Here is a 13114-nt window from a genome sequence, read left to right as displayed (position 1 = left end):
TCGTTTCTTGGATGCTTATTGGTTCCTTTGTGGCGTCAAGGGCTCCTCGTAATACAGTGATTCCTCAGTAACCCTGTAATTATCTGATCTGAGGGCGTGGTGGTGATGGGTTGGATTGGGTGATCCTGAAGGTCTTCTCCAGCCTTAGTGATTGTAGGAGTTGGGATGCTTGAGGGCCCTTGTTATGCCAGTTGTGATCCGGTGTGAAGTGGACAGTGCTCTTTGGGATTCATTCCTTTTGGAGGGATCCCATTTTGCACATAAGTGGGTTTATGCACTTGAGCATCCTCAGTGTAGGTGCCTTTCAGCACTTGGCTGCCTTCCTCTCTCTGCTGCTGCTGCCCAGTGATGCTTCAAGGCAGGCAAACTTCCGCCAAATCTTGGATGACTGTGCTGCCAGTGGAATAGTTAGTTGAGATTTAATACGGCCATTATCTTAAGGTAATAAAATATCAACTAACTTGCCATAACTATCTTGTTTAATGTCTATTAAAAGCCCCACATACTTCATTGACTGGGTGAAATTTAATAGAAGTTCAGCTAAGCATTTATTGCTTATTTAATTTAAAAATAAGTTGATCTCCACAGTTGGTAACAGGCACTGAGGATTTAATTAACATTCTGTAAACTACCCTGTTAGCTCTGAATTACACAGTCAGGTCTTGTTTATGCATCCATTTGTAACTCCCCCCTTCCCCTGCTTCAGGCCAGTGGATGTCAGTGTCAGGAACTGCAGTTCTTCCTTCTTCTCTTTCCTCCTGGGCTCCTGATTGCTGCTCCAGCTGAAGCCTTTTCCAGGGTTGCACAGCTCAGCGACCGGCAGCCTGCTGCTGTCTGGGGCTCCCTGGCAGCCTGGTCAGTGGGCAAGGCAGGGAGGATGAAGGAAGCTGATACAGACTTGTGTTTGAGAAGAGGCCGTGGGATGGGTATGGGTGCATGAAAAGGTAACAACAGTCCAGCTGCATGCCTTGGTTACTTAAAATACATCCTCTAGGGCTTTTTCAGCAATGAAGCTGGCTGTGTGAAACTCATTTTTCTGAAGAGAAAGTTGGTGTGTTCCACAGGTGACTTGCAGCCAATCCTGCTGCAGTTCTCATGTTGGTTGTGCCCTGACTGCTGTAGTTTGGTATGGCACTGGGTTCATCTGTGTGCCATATACCTGTACCACAAGGAGTTCTATTTTAGCAATTTATTGCCTCACCTTAGCAGACTTGAATTACTCTCCTTAATGAGGCAAGCTTGAATGAAGGCAGGGAGTCTCAGTCTGTGCGCTGCAGCAGGGACTGGTTGAGAGGATGCGTGGATTAGCAGCTAAGCAGCAGTAGCTCCGGCTGCACATCTGCCCTGCCTTGCTCTGGTGGCAGCCGTGTTTGTGTTTCAGCTCAGCCCCAAAGGAGATCAACTGGCTTGAAGTGAGCACACCTCATGGCCTGAGGCATGATTTGCTTTTCATGGGTTTGGGCAAATTTTGAGAGATACCACAAGCTATTGCTGTGGCCAAGACAAGCCTGTAATCTGGATTTCACAAGACGAGCAGATAGTGATTGCAGTAACCATGTGGCAATGCTGTAGTTAATTACAAGCTACACACTTGGTTAAAATCATGGTATTATAGTTGTAAAGTCCAAGCACTTCAAACCTACAAAATGCAGGGATGAGAGTCGTCAGTGAAACTTTAATTTGACCCCCTTGCAACTAGATATTATGATATAGGCACTTAATTGCTAGAGCACCTATTCTTTGTGCTCGGAATGGAAGGCGATACTTAATGAGCAGCTATTTGGTTTCTTTTTTGTGCAGTTTCTGGCCCCAAGCCTTATTTACCACATGCCATTCAAACTCAAGGCTGAATGCAGAATTATTAATTTCCTTGTAATGCTTTTCTAGAGTTGTCTCTGCTCTTCCATTGAAGTGTTTTGCACACCGAGGTGACTATTTCTGTGGTGCCCTCCTGAGGTGAAGGAAAATTATTCTTGCCATTTTACTAATGGGGCACCAAGGCTTGGTGAGGAGTGAAGCTGAGAGTCGTGTCATCCCCGACGCTGAAATACTGGAGGAAAAAAAGCCGTTTAGACCAGGTTTGCTCACTTTGGTTTGCAGTCATAACTGATAACCAAACAGAGAAAAATAGTTCAAAAAAGAAGTTTGTAAATACAGAGTGAATTCAGTATCTTTCCACCCAACTCTGAAGATTACTCTGAACTGTGCATTGCAGTTGGACTTATCTTTACAGTCCATCTCCCTCATCTTTTTCGCTTTTACCAGCCTCCTATGCGTTGTTGTCATCCTTGACTGGGGGCCAAGGACTGTGTGTGGGTATCAAAGTGCCTGGCTAAGTATGGAAGCTGGTCTTTGCCTCTGGCATTTGGATGCTTTTAAATCCAAGCTATGATAGTGGGAGGTCCAAAAGCGGACCATGAGAATGATTGAAGTCCAGGTGGTGTCTATGTATAACATATTTCACTGAGTGGAGTAAGGGAATGGAGACTCCACATCATCAGCTGTATATTCTTCAGTGGCTTTTTTTCCTGTGTACAGTGAGACCACCAATTTTAGGGTATTTTAAGCTTCTTTTAGAGCTGTGGTGGTTCTCCATCACTTGTATAGCGGGATGTTTTGTGGGAGACTGCCTGTCCTCACAATGCTCGCTCTGCTTTCTCTAGCACAGTCCCACTTTGGTGTGTTCACAGGGGATCCTCTCCTTCCTAGAGTTCCTGGGGATGTGCAGAGCAATGCTTGGGAAACACAGCACTGCATCTTTGCCATTTAAGGAAGGCTTGGTGAACCTTCTGCATAGTAAGTCTGAAATTCAAGTGCATGAGTAATCCAGCTGAACTCTCTGCAGCTACTTGTGTGCCTAAAGATAAGCTAAGGTTTAAGCGTGTTCCTGAACCAGAATCCTAATTTACTTCAAATGCAGACAGATGGGGGAAGAAACAGTGGGAGAAAGGGTTAATGTTATCTAGAGAGAAGTCTGGTTCCTTTGTTCGGAAGCAATTTGGTGGCATGCAGAATGGCAGTACCTCTCTGCCTCCTCATACAGAGCAGGAGATCACCTTGTGAGTGCAGCAGATAAATCCTAAGCCTTTAACAGTGGCATTAGGCACACCTCTGTGCTACTGTAGGGATGATGGCAGCTTTCTTGGCATGTAACTCCTCTTTCAGAATAGACAGTTGGGAGTGAGGCCATAGCAGCAGCTGAGTTTAAAACAATACAAGCAAGCATGCTTTTCTGAGGCACTCCACTCACCCAAGTGTCTGAAGTGTCTGGGGAAAAGGATGGCAGCTCATGAAGTGCCTCTGCTCCTTGTTTTGTTGCTTTGCACAGCGTGTTTTACTCTGCTGAGAGGGGCAGTGCTGATAAATTGGGGTGTGAGTGCATGTGGAGGCCGTGGTTATCAATAGAGAGCTGGAAAAGGGAAGGAGCTGTGAGAGCAGAGCTCGCTTCCTTGCTGCACACAGGGGTCCCTGCAGGGCATCTTTATTTGTGAGTTATTCTGCACGAGATCAGCTTACATCCCCTCATTGTACTTATGGCATCCATGTGTTGGTTTGTGATCCCCACCGCCTTTAGTTTATGAGTGGGTATGGGTTGGCATCTCTTCTTTACACTGCCTCATATATTGCTTTACTGCCACGTTCCTTGGAATGAAAAAGAGGATTCGTGCTCCAAGGTGTTACAGTGGCTGCCTGCATGGGTCATGTCCTACCTTGGAGAGTGTGAGGACGCTCACAGGGGTGTCATACCCATACCCATACCCATACCTGCACCACCGAGTTCCCTGCATGCAGTACCCCGTGCTTCTGGTCTGAGTGCACCCTTTTATTTTTCTGCCTGGGGCGGTGTTTCAGCTCTGGGATCATGCTGTCACATCCAAGAAGTTCTCACAAAAGTGATCTGCTGGCTCTATGTTTGTTGTGTTCAGGGCTGCTCCCCATACCTTGAAGGTGAAGCAGGAACAACCTTATGGGTTTTTGGTGGTGTGTTTTTTTTTTTTTTTTTTTTTTTTTTTTCTCTCCCCAACAGCTCTCGATAAATTTCTCATGTCTCAGATGGTTTGATTCATACCTGGCTAAGGGTGTGCCCTCATTCATGGGTGGAACTGGGTGTACAAAGCTGGCCGTGTGTATCAAGAGGTCCCACGTTGGATCCATCTGGTCTAATTCCAGCTATTCTAGTGGAAGCACCTTTTAGGACAGGAACATGCTCTGTGTGTTTTAGCTGTGCACATTCTACTGGAGGTATAATGGAGATGTTTCCAAACACTTTTGATCTCCAGAACAAGACAAGGCCTATCCACCCCGTGAATGGCCTGAGTAATTCTGGGCTCGACATTGCTATGTTTGAGGACTCCTGCTCACCCTTCTCATTGTTTTTCTTCCCTATTCCATGTTATCTGTATCTTTAACTATGAACTGTAGCCTCTTGGTTGTTACAGTATCCAGAGGAGGGCAGTGAGTTCTCCAAGCTGTGCGAGTTGGAAGTCCCAGGAACCCAAGCAGAGGCTGTGCCTGCAGTGGGGTCTGCTGAGCTCCAGCTCTGGGAGCTGAAGATAACCCAGAGAGTGCTGGTAGGAGGGCAGAGAGTTTAACATAGGGACAGAGATTGGTTATGGGGGAAGATGAAAAGGATGTCAGAAGTGTGTGTTAGCAGAATGTGACTAAGATAGAGACCTGGTAAGTATTGAAATGTATCTGCGGTGGAAAGGAGAGCAGCAGCTTCTGGCAGAGCAGCGCTGTATGTCTAGGATTTGCAGCGTGGTGCAAAGCAGTTCTGAGTCATGTAAGTCTAATTCTAAGTCACATAAGGCACTGGTGGTTGTGCTATTGCAGGCAATTAGCGTGTATAATTCTTATCATGAAGTTGTTTGTGTCCATTTAGAAGATACTTGGGCTCTTTGCTGGGGAGCTCTGTTCCTGCAGTGCTCTCTGTGGTGGCCCCTGAGCTGCGCGCTCCTCTGTCTCATTCCTCAGCACTTAGTCACCGGAGGCCTTTGTGGGAGGGAGGGACACCCAAGAGTGATGTGTAACCTGATGCAAAGTCCCCTGCCAGCAGGAATTTGGGTGGCTCATCAGCTGCAGCATGGCTTCTTGGAGCCTGCAGAAGACCTGCTGGCTGAGAGCACTCAAGGCAGCACCTCATACGTCCATCCTTGATTCAGATGGTGATATCTGGCAGGGGAGATAAGGCCACATGTGCAAATACAGAATGTGGGTTTAGGTCTCGGTCCAGCATTCACATCCATAAATAAGCCAGTTTCTTCCTTACGATAACTTTTGTGTGCACTTCACAAACACAAACCAGCTAATCACAGCAGATGTTTGGCAGCAGCCTGAGCTCGTGAGGAAGTTAAATAGCACTGCACTTTTCTAGAGAGATGCCTGGGATCCAAGCAACACCTGTGAGAGGAGCATGTCTGAGCTGGGACACGTCCATGGCAGTGTGGGCACAACTTTGCATAGCACTGCCTTGGTGACATCGGGCTGTACCAACCACTGAACTTCCTTCAGTTTTTCAGGGGGGAGGTGGGATTTAGACCTGGATATGCACATACACGCTTGGTTAAAACCTAATTAAAAGGAGGTAGCAGTGGATTTTGTTTGTTGCCTTGCCTTCTTCCAAAAACTCTTTGTTTTTCCCTACTTTTTAAGGGGAATTTGGGTGTTTGGCTAGTTTTTAAAGAGTATGAAGCTATGGCAAGGAATAAGGAAGGCTCTGTAAGTCAGTGTAGCCTCCAAGATCCATACCTATCTTCTTAATAAAATACAGCTGCACAAGGGGAAAAGAATCATCCTCGTGGTGTATGGATTGTTAGTGCTCATCTGCAAAGAGCAGCATGACCTAAAGCAAGTTCCTGCTGCAACTGGATTTTTTTTGGTGGGTGCTTAGGAAGATGATCAGGATGTTTTAGATGTTTGGCTTTCGTGTTCAAAAAGAGCCCAGCATTGTACTTGTTCCTCCCAGCTTCTATTTTGTGGTAATTTTTGCCCTGAGTTTCAGGCAGGATCATAAGGCTGCTGAGTGGAGTGTGAGGCAGCAATGGGACAGTTCTGAATTACTGATAAATCAAGGACTTTTTGCAGGTGTTTCCTCACTCAGATCTTTGTCGTTCTCTGCTAAATATGAATCACAGCTCAGGATATCAGCTTCTACTGTTCAGCATCCCGTGGAGAAGCCTCCAGTGTATTCTGGTGGCTGTGGACTGCTAATCTCCATCATCGTTCTGAACCTGCTCCTGGTGCTCCCTGTTTGCCAGGCACATGCATCTGACTCACCCTGTGCTTTCTGCAGTCACCACTGCCTGGCCTTTTTGTCTGCATTAGTTTAATTGACTGAGGCGCTTGCAGGAGAAGCTATTCATTCCCCTGGTAACTGTACTTGACAATCAGAAGTTATTCTTGGGGTGAATGACCAGTGTGGATTTGTTTTCCTTGGCTGCAGAGCCATAGCCCCTAATAGTTTCGCACTAATATGAGCCGAGGTTGACTTGGTTTGCCACTAATTAAAAGCCAAAAGGATATGCGGTCCTCTCTGCAATAATTACCCTCAGTGGGAAATGGAAGGGAGCTCTGCTTGCTTCCCACTTGTTTCCAGGCCCCTCTATTTCACCATTTTATTCACACCAGCCATGATGCGTGGGGAGCTCATTCCCTTGACTAAAAGAGGGTCAGGTCTTACTGTCAGGGTTGCCACGAGTTCATGCTTGAATCCTTTCTCAGCTGAAAGTTGCTTCTGGATGAAAGGAAAAATAGGTATAAAGCATGCAGCTGTTAAAAAATGTTATGAAACCTCAGAGCAATTTTTTTTGGGGGGGGGATTGGGTTTTCTTGGTGGGAAGCTGTTAAAAGCAGGAGAGATGTGTGTGCACCCCGTGTGCTGGAGCATGTTTAATCTCTGTTTTTTTTGGGGGGGGGGGTTAGAAAATAAGAAAAGGTTTTGACTGCACTCATTACTGGGAACTCTGAATGCAGCAGCTGGAGTTCCTAGATAGTTTGGTTTCTATCAGTAATTGGTTTCAGATATGCATTAACTTTGATTCACACGTTGCTCTGGGCCCAATGGTGCAGTGAGAGATGCCTTCTCCTCCCTGCTCTCTCTCTGCGTGTGTCATTGAATGGGCTGGATAGCAGGGCAGCCACAGGAAGAGCCCCTTCTAGGGGTTGTGTGGGAGTGTCCAGTAGCACCACAGGGCTGAGGGCTGAAAGATGTCCGTGGACATCCCCTGTGTTTGGACTGCAGGCAGCAAAGGCTCCCTGTCCCCACCATGACCTTGTGGTCGGCTTTTGGCCTCTGAGCACCTCAGGGATGCTATGAGTCTCCCTGGAACAGGCTTGGAGGCCAGAGCAGAATCAGCCCCATGAATAGTGCTTCTTGGGATGTCCAGGCTGGTGCTGGAGGCCCTGCTGGCGGTCCTCTCCTATGCTTTGCTGCTCATGGCACAAAAGCAGGCTGTGCTCTGCACTGGGTGTGTTCCCAGCATTGCTATGATTGCAAGGAGCTGCAGAGCTGCTGTATCTTCTTAATCTGCCTGTTTCACAAGGCAGTATCTGACTGTGCCCTTAGTAACAGGTTTTTTAATGCAGATTGAGTCCCTTCTTTTAATTGACTAAGCAAAAAGTACTTGGAGAGGGGATGAACCCATGACCTTGAGATAAATAGTTTCTTATTGAGTCCCTGGGCCCCTAAACCACCCCCTCTTCTGAGAGTAGCGTAGTTTAATCAAAGGTCAGGGGTTTTGTCTTCTTTGAGAGCCTCAGCAAAAGAGGGCCAGGCTTGTGAGCTCTTCTTGCTCCTCCGTGACTGCAGTCATTCTTGTCCTGTCAAGTTCCCATTGAGCTCGCTGTGCTTGTTTTCTGTTCCTGGATGACGACTCTGTTGACCTTCTCTGGTCTCTGTGAATACTGATAAAGGCTGGGGATCGAGTCAGCTGTATTTCTGGGAGTTGTAACAGGATATATGGTGGCTGTGGGCAAATGGCTGCTGTTAGCCTCCGCAATGTGCAGTCTTGCTGGTTTCATAGGAAACTGTCTTCCCTTGCCAGCTCTTCCCTCGCAGATGTCTCCTGTTTCTGGGCTGAAGGCTGTGTGATATCTCTCAGTGCTGCATGGTCAGCCCTGTGACTGCTGGCTTGTGTGTGGCCTCTGCTCTCTGGCAGTGGTTGCTCACAGAGATGCTTTTTTCCTCTGTGACTTTATTCCTTGTGTCCTTCATGGGTGATGACCAGGCATGTGGCCATACCTCTTGTGATGGATGCAGTGTGAATCTTTCTCCTTCTTTTCTCTTCACTGCAGCAGTTGCTACCTCTCCTGGAGCCTGGCAGATTGCTGGTGTGGATCTGGTCTCACTTGTTTGCATGCTGGATGCCAGCTGATGTGGTGCTGTGCCACTTGAGTCTTTGAAAACATCAGCTGGCAAGTGTGATAGAGAGATCCTTGTCTCCAGAAGTTCCTTCCTGTTTTTCTCCCTCACCACTTTTTTTTTGTTAACAAAAAGCAACAAACAAACCAATCGATGTGGTAAATTCAATGCCGGCTTCAGGGCCAGTGATGAAACTCCTGCTGACAAGCTCAGTATGGTAGAGTAGGAGTGGGTGAGGACAGGTATGAGTGCAGTGTTACGCTGCCTGGTGCTCCTGTGAATCACACCAGCGAGATGGAAGAAGGTTGAAGAGACTTTCCTTGGTCTCAAAACGTTTCGCACCATGGTGTGATGTTGCACCCACACAGTGCTGGCATGTGAGACAAGTAGGCTGTGCTTCTCTGAAATACCCTGCTCAGGTACATCAGGCTGGAGAAAATTTGTGCAGCATTCTCTTGGAAGAAAATGGAGAATTAGTGGTCAAGGGATCTTTGCGCTGAGAAAATGTCAGTTACGTGGGCAGAATTGGGATCTCTGCCTGTGAATGCCAGTGAGGGAGCTGAGAGGTGCTGAGATATCTTAGGGATGTGGTTAGTGGTCATGGTGGTGATGGGTTGACAGTTGGATTAAATGAGTGGTCTTTTCCAATCTTTATGATCCTGTGAATTGATAACTTCACCATTCTGCAAACCAAAAGCCTCATTCTTTTCCTGGAGAAAGAGGAAGACAAAATGAACTGAGTTGTGCAGGTCCAGGAGTACAGCTGCTCTTTGTATTGAGCAAAGAACGAAGGAAATGTGCAAATCCAGTGTATCTACTTCTCTAGGTCAAGGTAAAATAGCACAGAGTGGCTGAAGACTTTTTGTTCTTAAATTTTAATCAGGAGAGGAAAAAAACCCCATTTTTTACTCCTTTGGCAGGAGGGTAAACGGCAGCATTCCCGTGGAAGCCTGTGAGGCCACTTCTGTTACATGGTGCTTTGGGCTTATTGGAGCTTGAACTTGAGCCCTATTTGCCCAGCTGGAAGACAGGAGTGCAGACGGAGCTGGTGCTGTGCAACCAGTGCATCACAGGTGTACGTGGGGACTCCTGTCCCTGCTGCCCCCACTGCTTTGTGATGCAATGGTGGCTCCCTGACTGACACGTAGGAGATGGCTGTGGAGCTGTGGCCGTGCAGGCAGGTGATCAGGCTGTAGTGTTAAGATAGATGCGTGTCTGACAGGCATGCAATGGGACGGTGGGTTCACAGGAGTGCTGAGCCAGGGGATTAGGATCACATTTCCTTTCCATTGTAACTCCATGACCTAAACTGATCTCCCATTTTCCTTTTGGGGATATCATGCAGCACCTTATTTTAGCTGTTGATGCTGAGGCTCGTGCAACCTGGGGTGGTGGGAGATGATGCTCTGGTTTCCTTTTGGGGAGAAGAGGTGGACAGACACTGTGTGTGGGCTTTGTCCTCTCCTTTTCTCCCCCGCCTCACATGGGGACTTGGGCTCTGTGGCAGCAGGGAGAAGTGCATTGTTACAGAGTGTGGCCTGAAAAACTGCCTCCAAAGGGTCTAACACAGTGAGAGACCTGCATTCTGACTGGAGCTGGGGTAATCTGAACTACAACAGTCTTTTTATAGATTTTCTATCTGTCTCAGTCATCATTTATAATGGAAGTAGTTGTACTTTCTCGTTCAGAGGGTGGATGTGTCTACAGACACCTGTGTTCCTCCTAGTTTTGAAATGTAGTAAGAGTAGTTAGTAGGGCTCGTTAGGATTTCTCCAGATTTTGAGTCTATATTTGGTATAAGTGACTTTTTGTCAAGATTGATTTTTCTGCAGGAAGTATCAGCTTGCAACTCAGTCCTACTTCTGTAAAGCGAAAAAGTTCATTTTTCCTATTTTTTCATCTGTGATGGTAACATTTGTTGAAAACAAGCATGTTTTCATGAAAAGCACTCAGTGATAAGGCTGCTGATTGCCACACTTCCATTTTAACCTTTGCCCCTCTGCCCCATTGTTTTTTTTCCTCTTCATTTTTCTTCTATTTCTAGAGAAAGAGGTTTACTCAGCCTCTTGATCCAGTCGTTTGGAAAGAAGGTTGGTGGAGCAACTACACTAAGAAATTGTTCTTTTTTTTTTTTCTTCTTAATACAGATGTTGTAACTTCAGCTGAAAGTATTCCTTCCAAGTCTGAAACCATAGAAGTTTGCTAGTAAGATGAAAATGAAAGAAGATAACTCATGCTCAGGCATCTGTGGAGATGGGGGTGAGGAGGGAATGGAAGGTTCTAAACCAGATGGAGAGATTTGCTGGTCCTACACTGCTGTTCTTTTTCAAACATTGTGATGGATTGTAATGCTTATAAGTGGGCATATATAATGCTTATAGCAGGGGGAGTCCAGCTGGCTGCCCAGTAGCTGTAGCAGCTCTCAAACGACCTGGCAGAAATTGGGTAAAATGAAAGCCTTGAACCACAGAGAGTCTCTGGTTGGCTCAGGGCTGTAAAGGTTTCATTTCCCAAGGGTTTAGTTGTGGCGTGACTCAAACAAACCTGGGAAGAGGTGATTCTTACCCTCAAATTCTTGCCATTTAAATCCCAAATGGATGAAGGAAGATAGTACTTTATGATAACATTTAACTTCTGTTTTTGTTTATCATATGCAACACCACTGACAGCAAATGGGCACAGAAATGCTGTCTCTGTGCTGTGGGATTTCAGCCTGAACGTGAGCTGCAGGGACCCTGAGCTGAGACTGGGGGCAGCCGGATGCCTTCTGTCTCCAGCAGCTGGGATGCAGTGTTTGTCCTCTGCTTCCGTATGCACTTGGTCACTGTTGGTCTGACTTCAGGCTTGGGAGTCAGGCAGCGTTCTGCTGGGGCTGCCTAGTGAGACTGGGGGAAAAGAATGGCATTTTTTGCTTTTGAATTGCAAAACATCATCCTTTGTTCGAAACCTAGGCTCTGTGGTGCTCTTATACTGCATGAGAATGAAAGTGAAATCAATTATTCTTCTTTGATCAAGAAGCTGGGGTGCATTCAAGTGAGAAAGTGAACTGCCCCCCTTTTGCTCGAAGTCTCCCTGACGAGGCTTAGCAAAATGCAGACAGCAAATGGTGTGTGCAGGGGGGAATCAATGAGACTGTTCTGAAAATCTTCCACTTCCAGGAATGCAAACGGGATGAGGCCAACAGCCTGTGCTTGAAAATATGGGGCCCAGTCCTGGTGTGTGTTACAGACCCATAAATCACAGCTGGCAGCGCGGGTGAACTGCTGAAAGGTCACTCCAGTATAGGATCCATGGGCTCCCTGGCATGGGCACACGGATTCCTCTTATTCCTTAGTCATCCTTCTTTCCTTTCCATCTTTTTGTGTGTTTAATATAGCAAGGCTGTACTATGGCTTCTTCTGCTGCTGGGTTGCTGTAGTGGAAATGCTAAGTCACAGGCTCAAACAGTGATGGAGCACCTGGTGGGAAAGCAGGGCCAGCCCAGGGAGCTCAGGTGCATGCAATGTACCTAAGTGACTGGAAGGGGTAGAGCCAGGATGCAACCCTTCCCAGACCTCATTGAAGGGCTGGTGGGGGAGGTGAGGGCATCCCTTGCTGGAGATCCCTGCATACTTGAGGCCTTCTAAAGGTAAACAGTTCTTTTCTTTCATTTCTGTACCTGTGGCTACTGCACTTGGGCTTGTTCTCATTTGCTGTAGCCAAAGGCTTTGCCACTCTGCTATTATCATCCCATTATAGCATTACAGTTGCCACCCCTACGCTGTTGCCCAAGTGCCCCAACTGGGAGCCATTGGGGCGCTGCAGGGACAGCTGCACGCAGCTTCCTTGTCTACTGCCGAAATGCGTCATGCCTGAGTAACTTCCCACGTGTTTTAATACTGTAGTCTATCAGAGGAAGCTGGATCCAGCCCCACTGTGCCAGAAGGAGCATGCTAGAATAGTCTCTCCTGCCCTGCAGCCTGAAGGTTTGCTGTTCAGTTGCTGCTAACTCCTCCCATCACAGCTGATGCTGGCAGTTCCTGCTGCAACCAGAACCAGGGGTTTGGAAGCGATAAGTCCCATGATTGCTTATTTTGACACGTGTGGTGGTGGCAGATTTGCAGACAGCTCATGGCTGAGGACAATAAAAAAAAAAAAAAAAAGGACATGTGCTTCCTTGTAGATCAAAACTAAAGATTTGCATGGCATGCTTCTTGCTTTACACCATCACAGGATCTGGCCTCCGAGTAAAAGCAGCAGCTGGGCCCATTGGTTTGTTGGTGTGTGTATTGATGAATTTCTGAGCAGGTGCTGCTGCTGGCAGTGCTGAAGAGCAGCAAAAAGGAAATGTCTCCAGCTTTAGTTATCTTGCATGATCTTTGTGTTAGATAGCTTCAGCAATGTTCTTTTGAATCGAGCAGTTTAATAAATGAAACCTGAGAAGCACAGGAACAAGTAAACACAGAAAGCTGATAGGGATCCTGCAGGCATCAGTGTCCTGTGTTAACAAGATGGGTCTGTGTCTCAGGGCAGGTGTTCAGGTGCAGAGCTTCCTGTGCATATAACCTGAGTTTTAAGTCAGTGTAAGACTCCAAGCTGAGATTTTCATAGGAAGGATCTTGTTGTCCTAACTGTGCAGTGCATGGGGAGCTTAGGTAGCTTTGCCAGTGATGGTCAGAACTGCTGGAGCAGAGGAAATAACTTGAGATTTCTGAGCTGGGGACTTTGGCCAGCAAACAACAAATATTAGAACTGTGTGGGAAAGACATAAAAATG

The 13114-nt window shown here is 46.9% G+C and overlaps 1 protein-coding gene across 6 annotated transcripts in view; it reads left to right on the top strand.

Moving 5' to 3' along the window:
- Nucleotides 1-13114, top strand: part of LPP (LIM domain containing preferred translocation partner in lipoma) — a 310262-nt gene that overhangs the window by 5189 nt on the left and 291959 nt on the right. For 3 of the 6 annotated variants that reach the window (XM_052686957.1, XM_052686959.1, XM_052686956.1), the window contains exons 1-2: nucleotides 2399-2557; nucleotides 2664-2796. The exons of 2 other annotated variants lie outside the window; for them this stretch is intronic. The gene's annotated coding sequence lies outside the window, so the exon portion shown is untranslated. Of the gene's footprint in view, nucleotides 1-2398; nucleotides 2797-13114 lie in introns of those variants that run through there. One more of the 6 variants, XM_052686958.1, reaches the window with a different exon arrangement.

This window comes from Tympanuchus pallidicinctus, unplaced genomic scaffold (genome assembly GCF_026119805.1).
Source record: "Tympanuchus pallidicinctus isolate F22 unplaced genomic scaffold, pur_lepc_1.0 scaffold22, whole genome shotgun sequence".
NCBI lineage: Eukaryota > Metazoa > Chordata > Aves > Galliformes > Phasianidae > Tympanuchus > Tympanuchus pallidicinctus.
This window is presented reverse-complemented; position numbering and strand designations above follow the sequence as displayed.